This window comes from Salvelinus fontinalis, chromosome 7 (assembly GCF_029448725.1).
Source record: "Salvelinus fontinalis isolate EN_2023a chromosome 7, ASM2944872v1, whole genome shotgun sequence".
In the NCBI taxonomy this organism is placed as follows: Eukaryota; Metazoa; Chordata; class Actinopteri; order Salmoniformes; family Salmonidae; genus Salvelinus; species Salvelinus fontinalis.
The window spans coordinates 34,240,831-34,254,282 of NC_074671.1; the positions used below are offsets into that span (position 1 = coordinate 34,240,831).

Consider the following 13,452-nt stretch of genomic DNA (forward strand, 5'->3'; position numbering starts at 1 on the left):
GAGCCATACACTACCTTCAGGTATGAAGTATGAAACCGTGTGTTCCTCTGTGATTCGACAATCGACATGCGTATTACCTTGTGTCAATTCGAGAGAGATTTTCGAGAGAGATTTTGGCCAATCATTCTTCATCCATGCCTTCCTTCATTCATTAATTCTTATATTCAGTTTCGGGGTTCTAATTGTATCGTTTGATTGTTATTGTTTATGATCCAGGAGCTAGAATGTAAGAAATTCCGGAACACTATGCTTGAAAAGTATCACTTATTTATTTTATTTCTGCAGTGCCTTCAGAAAGTATTCACACTCCTTGACTGTTTTCACATTTTGTTGTCTTACAAAAAGTGGGATTAAAATGGATTTAATTGTCATTTTTTGTCAACGATCTACACAAAATACTCTGTAATGTCAAAGTGGAAGAAAAATGTGAATTTTTATTTTTATGGAAAATATATATATTTTTAAATCTTGATTAGATAAGCATTCAACCCTCTGAGTCAATACATGTTAGAATCACCTTTGTGGGTAAGACTCAAAGAGTTTTACACACCTAGATTGTGCAACATTTGCCCATTATTCTTTAAGAAATCATTCAAATTGTCAAATGTTATTTTTTAGGGGGTAGATCAGCTTTATTACTGCAGATAGATTGTGGCTTCTACCAATTTAATTGTCTTCATCATTTCCAATCCCTCATATATTTTGGGGGTAAATATATAAAATATATATATCTTTAATACATTTTCCCCTAACCCTACCACCCCTCCCCAAATTGGAGTAAACAAATGGACAACAACACTTAGGCTTCTACTTCTTGCTTATACATACTAAATACATTTTACAGACACAGTATATTTTACAATAGTTATCTTATGTTTGTTTTTAGTCCAAATTTGGCCTGCAGGTGATTTTATTTGGCCCCCTAAGTTTTCTGAGCAAAAGAAAAGTAATTTTTTTATTGTTGGACATAAAAGACTCTAAAAACACCAGCAAATCAGCTCTATGTGATTTTTAAGCATAGTAGAGATGTACAGCATATGTAGGGTTGCAAAGCTACCGTTAATTTACCAAAGTTACCAGCATTTTGGTTATTTTGGTAATTAACAGAAAATAAATGGCAATCTATCGTAACTTGGTAATTTATACTTGAGTAACTTAAAAATATATATTTGTACAGTGCCTTTCAAAATAATTCAGACCCCTTGACTTTTTTCACATTTTGTTACGTTACAGCCTTATTCTAAAATGGATTGAGTAAAAAAAATCCTCAGCAATCTGCACCCAATACCCAATAATGAGAAAGCAAAAACAAGTTTTTTGAAATGTTTGCAAATTAATAATAAAAAATAAAAATAAATACCTTATTTACATAAGTATTCAGAACCTTTGCTATGAGACTCGAAATTGAGCTCAGGTGCATCCTGTTTCCATTGATCATCCTTAGATTTTTCTACAACTTGATTGGAGTCCACCTGTGGCAAATTCAATTAATTGGACATGATTTGGAAAGGCACACACCTGTCTATATAAGGTCCCAGGAATTTTCCATAGAGCTCCAAGGCAGGATTGTGTTGACACACAGATCTGGGGAAGGGTAACAAAACATTTGTGTAGCATTGAATGTCCCCAAGAATACAGCGGCCTCCATCATTCTTAAATGGAAGAAGTTTGTAAGCACCAAGACTCTTCCTAGATCTGGCCGCCTGGCCAAACTGAGCAATCAGTGGAGAAGGGTCTTGATCAGGGAGGTGATCAAGAACCCGATGGTCACTCTGACAGCGCTCTAGAGTTCCTCTGTGGAGATGGGAGAACCTTCCAGAAGGACAACCATCTCTGCAGCACTCCATCAATCAGGCCTTTATGGTGAAGTGGCCAGACGGATGCCACTCCTCAGTAAAAGGCACATGACAGCCCGCTTGGAGTTTGCCAAAAGGCACCTAAGACTCTTAGACCATGAGAAACAAGATTCACTTGTCTGATAAAACCAAGATTCAACTCTTTGGCCTGAATGCCCAGCATCACGTCTGGAGGAAACCTGGCACCATCCCTACGGTGAAGCAAGGTGGTGGCAGCATTATGCTATGGGGTGTTTTTCAGTAGCAGGGACAAGAAGACTCAACAGGATCGAGGCAAAGATGAACGGGACAAAGTACAGAGAGATCCTTGATGAAAACCTGCTCCCGAGCGCTCAGAACCTCAGACTGGGGGCGAAGGTTCACCCTCCAACAGGACAACGACCCTTAGCACACAGTCAAGACAACGCAGGAGTGGCTTCGGGACAAGTCTCTGAATGTCCTAGAGTGGCCAGCCAGAGCCTAGACTTGAACCCGATCGAACATATCTGTGCAGCAATGCTGTGTAACAGTCCTGACCTGTTTTATGTTGTTTTTATGTGTTTATGGTCAGGGCGGTAGTTTTGGGTGGGCAGTCTATGTTATCTGTTTCTATGTTGGTTTTGGTTTGCCTGGTATGGCTCTTGATTAGAGGCAGGTGGTTTGCGTTTTCCTCTAATCAAGAGTCATATTTAGGTAGGGCATTCTCACTGTTTGTTTGTGGGTGATTGTCTCCTGTGTCCGTATGTTATGTTCGTACCACATGGGACTGTAGCGTTTGTTTGTTTCGTTTTCGTTTCGATGTCGTCTGTTTCCTGTACGTAAGTTTATGTTTAGTTATGTAAGTTTATGTTCAGGTCTCGTCAACGTCGTTTTGTTATTTTGTAGTTTTGAAAGTGTTTGTTTCGTTTCGTGTTGCCATCTTTATCGTTGTTATAATAAAGATGGCTTATTTCCCACAAGCTGCATTTTGGTCCATCAATCCGCCACACGATCGTGACAGAATCACCCACCACGCTAAGACCAAGCGGCAAAGGGAAACTAAACGGAGTAAGGGACAGGAGAGAAAGGAGCAATGGACATGGGACGATGTTTTGGATGGAAAGGGTGTCTACACATGGGAGGAGATCCTAGCTGGTAGAGATCGCCTCCCATGGGAACAGCTGGAGGCACTGAGGAGAGCGGAGGCTACCGGAGAGAGGAACCGGAGCTATGAGGGAACGCGTCTGGCACGGAAGCCAAAAAAGCCCGTAAGTAATTCCCAAAAATTTCTTGGGGGGGGGCTAGGAGATAGTGGGCCAAGGGCAGGTAGGAGACCTGCGCCCACTTCCCAGGCTTACCGTGGAGAGCGGGAGTACGGGCAGGCGCCGTGTTACGCAGTAGAGCGCACGGTGTCTCCTGTACGAGTGCATAGCCCAGTGCGGGTTATTCCACCTCCCCGCACTGGGAGGGCTAGATTGGGTATTGAGCCAGGTGTCATGAGGCCGGCTCAACGCGTCTGGTCTCCAGTGCGTCTCCTCGGGCCGGCATACATGGCACCTGCCTTACGCATGGTTTCCCCGGTTCGCCTACATAGGCCGGTGCGGGTTATTCCACCTCCCCGCACTGGTCGGGCAACCGGGAGCATTCAACCAGGTAAGGTTGGGCAGGTTCAATGCTCAAGAGTGCCAGTACGCCTCCACGGTCCGGTATTTCCGGCACTACCTCCCCGCCCAAGCCTAGTACCTACAGTGTCTACACTATGCACTAGGCTACCAGTGCGTATCCTGAGCCCTGTTCCTCCTCCACGCACTCTCCCTGTAGTGCGTGTATCTAGCCCGGTGCCTCCAGTTCCGGCACCACGCACTAAGCTACCAGTGCGTCTCCAGAGCCCTAAACACACTGTATCTTCTCCCCCTACTAATCCTGATGTGCTTGTCCTCAGCCCGGTGTCACCAGTGCCGGTACCACGCATCAGGGATAGAGTAGGCTTTGAGAATACAGTGTGCCCTGTTCCTGCTCCCCGCACTAGTAGGAAGGTGCTTATCCTTAGCCCGGTGCCTCCAGTTCCGGCACCACGCACCAGGTCTACAGTGCGCCGTATCCGGCCAGAGCCATCCGTCTCCCCAGCGCCATCTGAGCCATCCGTCTCCCCAGCGCCATCTGAGCCATCCGTCTCCTCAGCGCCATCTGAGCCATCCGTCTCCCCAGCGCCATCTGAATCATCCGTCTGCCAGGAGCCTGCAAAGCCGCCCGTCTGCCATGAGCCTGCAAAGCCGCCCGTCTGCCATGAGCCTACAGAGCCATCCGCCAGACAGGAGCCGCTAGAGCCGTCAGCCAGACAGGAGCCGCTAGAGCCGCCCGCCAGACAGGATCTGCCAGAGCCGCCAACCAGACAGGATCTGCCAGAGCCGCCAACCAGACAGGATCTGCCAGAGCCGCCAACCAGACAGGATCTGCCAGAGCCGCCAACCAGACAGGATCTGCCAGAGCCGCCAGCGAGCCATGAGCAGCCAGAGCCGTCAGAGAGCCATGAGCAGCCAGAGCCGTCAGAGAGCCATGAGCAGCCAGAGCCGTCAGAGAGCCATGAGCAGCCAGAGCCGTCAGAGAGCCATGAGCAGCCAGAGCCGTCAGAGAGCCATGAGCAGCCAGAGCCGTCAGAGAGCCATGAGCGTCGAGAGCCGTCAGCCTGCCATGAGCGTCGAGAGCCGTCAGCCTGCCATGAGCGTCGAGAGCCGTCAGCCTACCATGAGCGTCGAGAGCCGTCAGCCTGCCATGAGCGTCGAGAGCCGTCAGCCTGCCATGAGCGTCGAGAGCCGTCAGCCTGCCATGAGCGTCGAGAGCCGTCAGTCTGCCATGAGTGTAGAGAGCCGTCAGTCTGCCATGAGCGTCGAGAGCCGTCAACCTGCATGGACCTGCCAGAGCCGTCCAGCCAGGACCTGCCAGAGCCGTCCAAACAGGACCTGCCAGAGTCCTTCAGCCGGGATCTGCCCCTTGTCCCGGTGTTGCCCCTTGTCCCGGTGCTGCCCCTTGTCCCGGTGCTGCCCCTTGTCCCGGTGCTGCCCCTTGTCCCGGTGCTGCCCCTTGTCCCGGTGCTGCCCCTTGTCCCGGTGCTGCCCCTTATTCCGGTGCTGCCCCTTGTTCCGGTGCTGCCCCTTGTTCCGGTGCTGCCCCTTGTCCCGGTGCTACCCCTTGTCCCGGTGCTGCCCCTTGTCTCGGTGCTGGCTGTTTATTTAGGGGAAAGTAGTTTTAGGGTGGTCAGTGGAAGGGGTAGACAGAAGAGGGGAGTGACTATGGTGGTGTGGGGACAGCGTCCTGAGCCGGAACCACCACCGTGGTCAACTGCCCACCCGGACCCTCCCCTGGACTGTTTTATGTTGTTTTTATGTGTTTATGGTCAGGGCGGTAGTTTTGGGTGGGCAGTCTATGTTATCTGTTTCTATGTTGGTTTTGGTTTGCCTGGTATGGCTCTTGATTAGAGGCAGGTGGTTTGCGTTTTCCTCTAATCAAGAGTCATATTTAGGTAGGGCATTCTCACTGTTTGTTTGTGGGTGATTGTCTCCTGTGTCCGTATGTTATGTTCGTACCACATGGGACTGTAGCGTTTGTTTGTTTCGTTTTCGTTTCGATGTCGTCTGTTTCCTGTACGTAAGTTTATGTTTAGTTATGTAAGTTTATGTTCAGGTCTCGTCAACGTCGTTTTGTTATTTTGTAGTTTTGAAAGTGTTTGTTTCGTTTCGTGTTGCCATCTTTATCGTTGTTATAATAAAGATGGCTTATTTCCCACAAGCTGCATTTTGGTCCATCAATCCGCCACACGATCGTGACATGCTGCCTATCCTACCTGACACAGCTGGTGAGAATTTGCAGAGAAGAATGGGAGAAACACCCCAAATACAGGTGTGCCAAGCTTGTAGCATCATCCCCAAGAAGACTCAAGGTTGTAATTGCTTCCAAAGATGCCTCAACAAAGTACTGAGTAAAATGTCTGAATACTTATGTATATGTGATCTCTTTTTTATTTTTTATAAATGAGCAAATATTTCTAAAAAACTGTTTTTGCATGGTCATTATGGGGTATTGTGTGTAGATTGATGAGGGGGAAAAAACTATTTTAACAATTTTAGAATAAGGCTGTCACCTAACAAAATGTGGAAAAAGTCAAGGGGTCTGAATACTTTCCGAAGGCACTGTATAAAGTATTCATTTTTTAAATATATATCTGAGTCCATTAGTTTGTAGTAGATCGGCCATATGGTTCAAGAGGAAAATAGCCTACTGAATGAAACAATCATCTATTCAACAATGTTATTATTTTAAACTAACTCAGCAACTCTTCCAACTATTAACATTTTTCACAACTGCCACCAGTTTGACACCAAAACATTGACAACAAATACATATTGACATAGTAAAAGAGATAATTTTAAGTATCCAACAGGGCCACTAGATATCTTATGATAGATTACATAAAATCCTTGAACAATACTAAAATGCTGATAGTTTACTGGTAAACTTTTGAAAGTTTCCAGTAATATACCCTCCCTGTGCAACCTTAGATATAATGTTTGTGGTTGTATACAAGTGTAAGCATGGTTTTAAGTTATTTAGTCAAAAATGATATCTGATTGGGCATCTTGCAGTCTACAATTTTTTTGCAATTATTTTCAGACCCCTGACCATCTGCTCAAGAAAAAAAATCAGCCAGTAACTGAATCTAGTTGATGATCCCTGCTTTAGTACCTTGTTGCAAACAGAATGCATGTATTGGCATATTTTTATTCTGTACAGGCTTACTACTTTTCACGCTGTCAATTAGGTTAGTATTGTGGAGTAACTACAATCTTGTTGAGCCATCTTCAGTTTTCTCCTATCACAGTCATTAAACTCTGCAACTGTTTTAAAATCACCATTGGCGTCATGGTGAAATCCTTGAGCGGTTTCCTTCCTCTTGGGCAACTGAGTTAGGAAGGACGCCTGTATCTTTGTAGTGACTGGGTGTATTGATACACCGTCCAAAGTGTAATTAATAACTTCACCATGCTCAAAGGAATATTCAATGTCCTATTTTTTTTACCCATCTACCAATAAGTGTCCTTCTTGCGAGGCATTGCCTCCCTGGTCTTTGTGGTTGAATCTGTGTTCGAAATTCACTGCTAGACTGAGGGGCATTACAGATCATTTTATGTGTGGGACAGATATGAGGTAGTCAAGACATTTCAGCCTAATTATTTTTATGAATATGTTTTCTTTTAAACATAATTCCACTTTTACATTATGGGGTATTGTGTGTAGGTCAGTAACAAAACATCTCAATTAATACATTTAGAATTTAGACTGTAAAACAACAAAATGTGGAAAAAGTCAACGGTTGTGAATACTTTCTGAAGGAACTTGTAACGGGCTTCCTCCATCTCTTCATCCGAAGAGGAGTAGCAAGGATTGGACCAAAGTGCAGCGCGGCTAGTGTTCAACATGTTTAATAAAATAACAAGTGAAACACTACAAACAACATACAAAATAACAAAATGTGCAGAAACCGAGACAGACCTATCTGGTGCAGACAATCACAGAGACAGGAAACAAACACCCACAAAATCCCAACACAAAACAAGCCTCCTATATATGAGTCTCAATCAAAGACAACGACTACCATCTGCCTCTGATTGAGAACCCACACTAGGCTGACATAGAAACAGACAAACTAGACACACAACATAGAATTCCCACCCAGCTCACGTCCTGACCAACTAAACACATACAAAACAACAGAAAACAGGTCAGGAACGTGACAGAACTGGAGTTTATTGGTAGTTCATAAACAAAGATGCATGGAATGTGTAGTCTGAACAAGCCACGTTTGGTGATTTACTGCCATCTGCAGTGCTGGAATGTTTTCTCAGGAGTATAATTCATTGGTTGATACCTCCTGCTGATCTGGATGAAATTCTGTGACCCCTTCGAAGTATCACCCAGTTGACAACTTTAAAATGGGCTTTGTGGCAAGTGCTACTTCTATCCAGATCTAGGGTCGAAACCTCAACGGGCTAAAATGGCGGAGTAATAGTGTTTGAAAAAGGACTAGGGCTTTACCTGGAAGGTGACTGGGTTGTTGATGTTGGGAAGGCAGAACTGCTTGAGGAAGCGTTCATCCTGGCTCCAAGAGATCCCGTACAGCACCATGGCCAGGCGCTCCAGGCCCAGTCCAAATGCACAGCCCATCTTCTTAGTTGCTCTAGCTGGGAAAGGATACAATAAGAAATTAGACCAGTTGTTCCCAGACCTTTTTGGAGTGGTTACCCACCTAAAGCTGATTGGGATTTACCTGTTACCTAACATTTTTACAACACAGACACATTGAGTATCACAGTTTTAAGTGTTTTGAGAACTGATAGTCTAGAGCAGGTATTCCCAAACTGGGGTACACGTAATGCCTTCAGGGGGTACACGTAATGCTATCAGAGGTGCGCAAAATAAAAATGTGATTCAAAATAAAAAAAAATTTATTTTTTATTTTTATTCTTCACATTTTCAAACACTCCATTTATATTTTCCAACGGGGCTATACATTTTGGTGAAGTTTTTTCTCTCGCCTGAATAGCCTCGTTTCATTGCCAAAAATAAAATTAAACCATCTAGTGTTCAGCGAAATAACAACACAATGTCAAATGCAGGTAGCCTAGTCAAATAATTAACATCCAATCATATTAACTGTTACTCTCTCGCGGGAATTCCACTAATGATCCGTATGTAGCCAAACGTAGCTGCTGCTCATTGCTCGAAAATGGATGAATGGTTAAAAAAAGTAAGGCCCGCGTCCATAGAGACACATACCAGCTCTACTGATAGTACTGCTACTACCAGCAGTACTACACCTGCATCTGTCAAAAACAGAAATTGTTCTGCTTCCACGAGCACATCAAATGCAAGCATCAGTAATTCTGCATTTGTTGTTAGCCCAGCTAGCATGGACACTGACAGTTGTGAATCTAATGCAGCCGAAGAGCTACTGCCCCCTTACCCGGGAAAGCGCCGAACAAGAGACAGGGATGTTGGACCATCTGAGAGGGGCAAATATGATGAGAACTACATTGATATGAGGTCCACTTATATTGGGAGTAGTGCATTTCCTCAGCCACAGCGCAAAAGTACTATCTCACAACTCAATGAAACTGTGTCTTTGGCATCATTAGTAAGTTAGTAAATCATTAATAAGTTAAGACTGTTATTTTATCAAATCAATTATCTGTAATTATTATTATGTGATTAAACTAATCATGTAAATGTAATTAACTAGGAAGTCGGGGCACCAAGGAAAATCTTCAGATTACAAAGTTATGATTTTCCTAATATAACTTTTCAGATATTTTAATATCTGATCAATTAGTCTTCTAATTAATGAATTGTTCTTTACCTCACGTTAGTTTCATTCCAAACGTCGTAAACTGTTGGTTATCTGCACGAACCAGGTCTTCACTATGAATCCTCCATACATCAATTGTCTTAAAAATGTATTTACTAACTAACTAAATAATCACAGAAATGCATAACAAACAAACAAACAGTAGGTATGGTTACAAGAAAATGATAGGGGGTGTGCCCTAGTGGCTAAACCGGTGTGGCGGCTTGATAGACAAAGGGGCTGAGAAGGGCGCGAAAGACAAAAGACACTATACAGTTGATAATTATATTGATAGAAATACTAATCCTTTGCACATGAACGCTCACTCAAATATTTGCAATCAAAATATAGATTAACGCTCAGTGTGTTGTCATGATCTCTGTTGGAATCGTCCGTCTTTCTGTTGGAAAGTTCATCTGAACTTCGCTTTGCGTCCCTGGAGTCTTTTGTGGTTAGATGGATACTTCAGAGTCCCATTCAGAAATGTTCTTATAGAATAGATATTTTGGCGGTTGTCGGTCTTCGCATTTCAGGTCGACATAACTTCTAGCTGCAGACTAGTAATTAGTATCGAAGATTTGCTCTTATTCTGTCGGATCGATAGTCTCAGAGTTTATCCACGTGGTATGGTTAAGAATTCAGCAACCATTACAACCTTTGCTTATCCTGTGGTTTTTGTCTCTACTCAAACCTTAGCCCTCTCGGTAATCGAGTTGCGCATGGTCTGAAGTGGGCTTCTCTAGGTGGGTGTTTTATTCGTAATAGCAGAAAAGGCTGTCCCATGATGCCAGATCAATGTTTGTGCTCATGGGGCGGGCCAATGACTTAGTTTAACTCTAAAGGGTATTGGATTCTCTTTCATTAAACAGTTTAAAATCACATTACATAATTTCACAAATAGTTTAATCTTTACTCATTCATTTATACAATAATTAGATGCAAATCTCATAATGGAGTCTCTTGTATAAACAGAGTTATGGTAATGTGGCTGTATTGTCTCTCAATGAGGTCACAAACATTAAACAAAATGGACCGGTCGTAGCTGGATTCTCCACCGACCGTTTACGCTTTCTCCAAAACATGGACATTGTTCAGTTCTCAAGTTCTGTGATGTAGAAGAAGTTCCTTTGTTCTACTGTGAACCCTCTCTCTATACTGCATGAGGGAGAGAGTCTCCTCCAGGAATTTACAACCTGAGATAACAGAACCTGGGTGTAAGAGGGAGAGCGGGGGTGTCACGGCCGTTGAAAGAACTGGACCAAGGTGCAGCGTGGTGAGCGTACATTTTCTTTATTTATATGAAAAGACGCCAAACAAAACAATAAACACTACAAAACAAACCGTGAAGATAAAGGCTAAGTGCCATAAACAAAGTCAGGTGGGAAGTATGGTTCTCAATCAGAGACAACGATAGACAGCTGTCCCTGATTGAGAACCCTACCCGGCAAAAACATAGAAATACAAATAATAGAACATAGAATACCCACCCCAACTCACACCCTGCACAAACCAAAATAGAGACATAAAAAGGATCTCTAAGGTCAGGGCGTGACAGGGGGAAGGCACTCGCTATACCCAAAGAGGGCCACGTCATGACAAAACCTTCACTCGTGCGCAGACATTTAGAAACAAAACATGCTAATTTTGAGCGAGAATTAAGGCGACTTTTGAGTAGTAAGACATGTATAAAAGCAACAGATACTATTAATAAGAAGGGGCTAGAAGCGTCTTATATGGTGAGCTACCGAGTGGCTAGGACAAGCAAGCCCCATACTATTGTGAAGGACTTAATTCTTCCTGCTGCCACGGACATGGCTGGGACAATGCTGGGGGAAAATGCCAAAAACATATAAAGACAAATTCTTCATCAAACAACACTGTTTCACAACGCATCAGTGACATGGCAGGAAATGTTTTGAAACAATTACTGCTTTGCATACAAGCCAGTGAATTCTATGCATTACAGCTGGATGAGTCAACAGACGTGGAAGGCCTGGCATAGCTCCTGGTATATGTTTACATTTACATTTAAGTCATTTAGCAGACGCTCTTATCCAGAGCGACTTACAAATTGGTGCATTCACCTTATATCCAGTGGAACAGCCACTTTACAATAGTGCATCTAAATCTTTTAAGGGGGGGGGGGGGTTAGAAGTATTACTTTATCCTATCCTAGGTATTCCTTAAAGAGGTGGGGTCTCAGGTGTCTCCGGAAGGTGGTGATTGACTCCGCTGACCTGGCGTTGTGAGGGAGTTTGTTCCACCATTGGGGTGCCAGAGCAACGAACAGTTTTGACTGGGCTGAGCGGGAACTGTACTTCCTCAGAGGTAGGGAGGCGAGCAGGCCAGAGGTGGATGAACGCAGTGCCCTTGTTTGGGTGTAGGGCCTGGTCAGAGCCTGAAGGTACGGAGGTGCCGTTCCCCTCACAGCTCCGTAGGCAAGCACCATGGTCTTGTAGCGGATGCGAGCTTCAACTGGAAGCCAGTGGAGAGAGCGGAGGAGCGGGGTGACGTGAGAGAACTTGGGAAGGTTGAACACCAGACGGGCTGCGGCGCAATCCAAGCGCGGGCCGCGCCGGAGATGCCCAACTCGGAGAGGGTGGAGAGGAGGATCTGATGGTTCACAGTATCAAAGGCAGCCGATAGGTCTAGAAGGATGAGAGCAGAGGAGAGAGAGTTAGCTTTAGCAGTGCGGAGCGCCTCCGTGACACAGAGAAGAGCAGTCTCAGTTGAGTGACTAGTCTTGAAACCTGACTGATTTGGATCAAGAAGGTCATTCTGAGAGAGATAGCAGGAGAGCTGGCCAAGGACGGCACGTTCAAGAGTTTTGGAGAGAAAAGAAAGAAGGGATACTGGTCTGTAGTTGTTGACATCGGAGGGATCGAGTGTAGGTTTTTTCAGAAGGGGTGCAACTCTCGCTCTCTTGAAGACGGAAGGGACGTAGCCAGCGGTCAAGGATGAGTTGATGAGCGAGGTGAGGTAAGGGAGAAGGTCTCCGGAAATGGTCTGGAGAAGAGAGGAGGGGATAGGGTCAAGCGGGCAGGTTGTTTGGCGGCCGGCCGTCACAAGACGCAAGGTTTCATCTGGGGAGAGAGGGGAGAAAGAGGTCAAAGCATAGGGTAGGGCAGTGTGAGCAGAACCAGCGGTGCCGTTTGACTTAGCAAACGAGGATCGGATGTCGTCGACCTTCTTTTCAAAATGGTTGACGAAGTCATCCGCAGAGAGGGAGGAGGGGGGGGGGAGGAGGATTCAGGAGGAAAGAGAATGTTGGCAAAGAGCTTCCTAGGGTTAGAGGCAGGTGCTTGGAATTTAGAGTGGTAGAAAGTGGCTTTAGCAGCAGAGACAGAAGAGGAAAATTTAGAGATGAGGGAGTGAAAGGATGCCAGGTCCGCAGGGAGGCGAGTTCTCCTCATTTCCGCTCGGCTACCCGGAGCCCTGTTCTGTGAGCTCGCAATGAGTCGTCGAGCCACGGAGCAGGAGGGGAGGACCGAGCCGGCCTGGAGGATAGGGGACATAGAGAGTCAAAGGATGCAGAAAGGGAGGAGAGGAGGGTTGAGGAGGCAGAATCAGGAGATAGGTTGGAGAAGGTTTGAGCAGAGGGAAGAGATGATAGGATGGAAGAAGAGAGTAGCGGGGGAGAGAGAGCGAAGGTTGGGACGGCGCGATACCATCCGAGTAGGGGCAGAGTGGGAAGTGTTGGATGAGAGCGAGAGGGAAAGGATACAAGGTAGTGGTCGGAGACTTGGAGGGGAGTTGCAATGAGATTAGTGGAAGAACAGCATCTAGTAAAGATGAGGTGAAGCGTATTGCCTGCCTTGTGAGTAGGGGGGGGAGGTGAGAGGGTGAGGTCAAAAGAGGAGAGGAGAGGTAGAAGGAGGCAGAGAGGAATGAGTCAAAGGTAGACGTGAGGAGGTTAAAGTCACCCAGAACTGTGAGAGGTGAGCCATCCTCAGGAAAGGAACTTATCAAGGCATCAAGCTCATTGATGAACTCTCCAAGGGAACCTGGATGGCGATAAATGATAAGGATGTTAAGCTTGAAAGGGCTGGTAACTGTGACAGCATGGAATTCAAACGAGGCGATAGACAGATGGGTCAGGGGAGTAAGAGAGAATGTCCACTTGGGAGAGATGAGGATCCCAGTGCCACCACCCCGCTGACCAGAAGCTCTCGGGGTGTGCGAGAACACGTGGGCAGACGAGGAGAGAGCAGTAGGAGTAGCAGTGTTATCTGTGGTAAT

At 45.4% G+C, this 13,452-nt stretch overlaps 1 pseudogene; it reads right to left on the reverse strand.

The window, feature by feature from the left end:
- The window catches only part of LOC129860059 (phenylalanine--tRNA ligase, mitochondrial-like), a 298,841-nt pseudogene that overhangs the window by 254,556 nt on the left and 30,833 nt on the right, over nt 1–13,452 (reverse strand).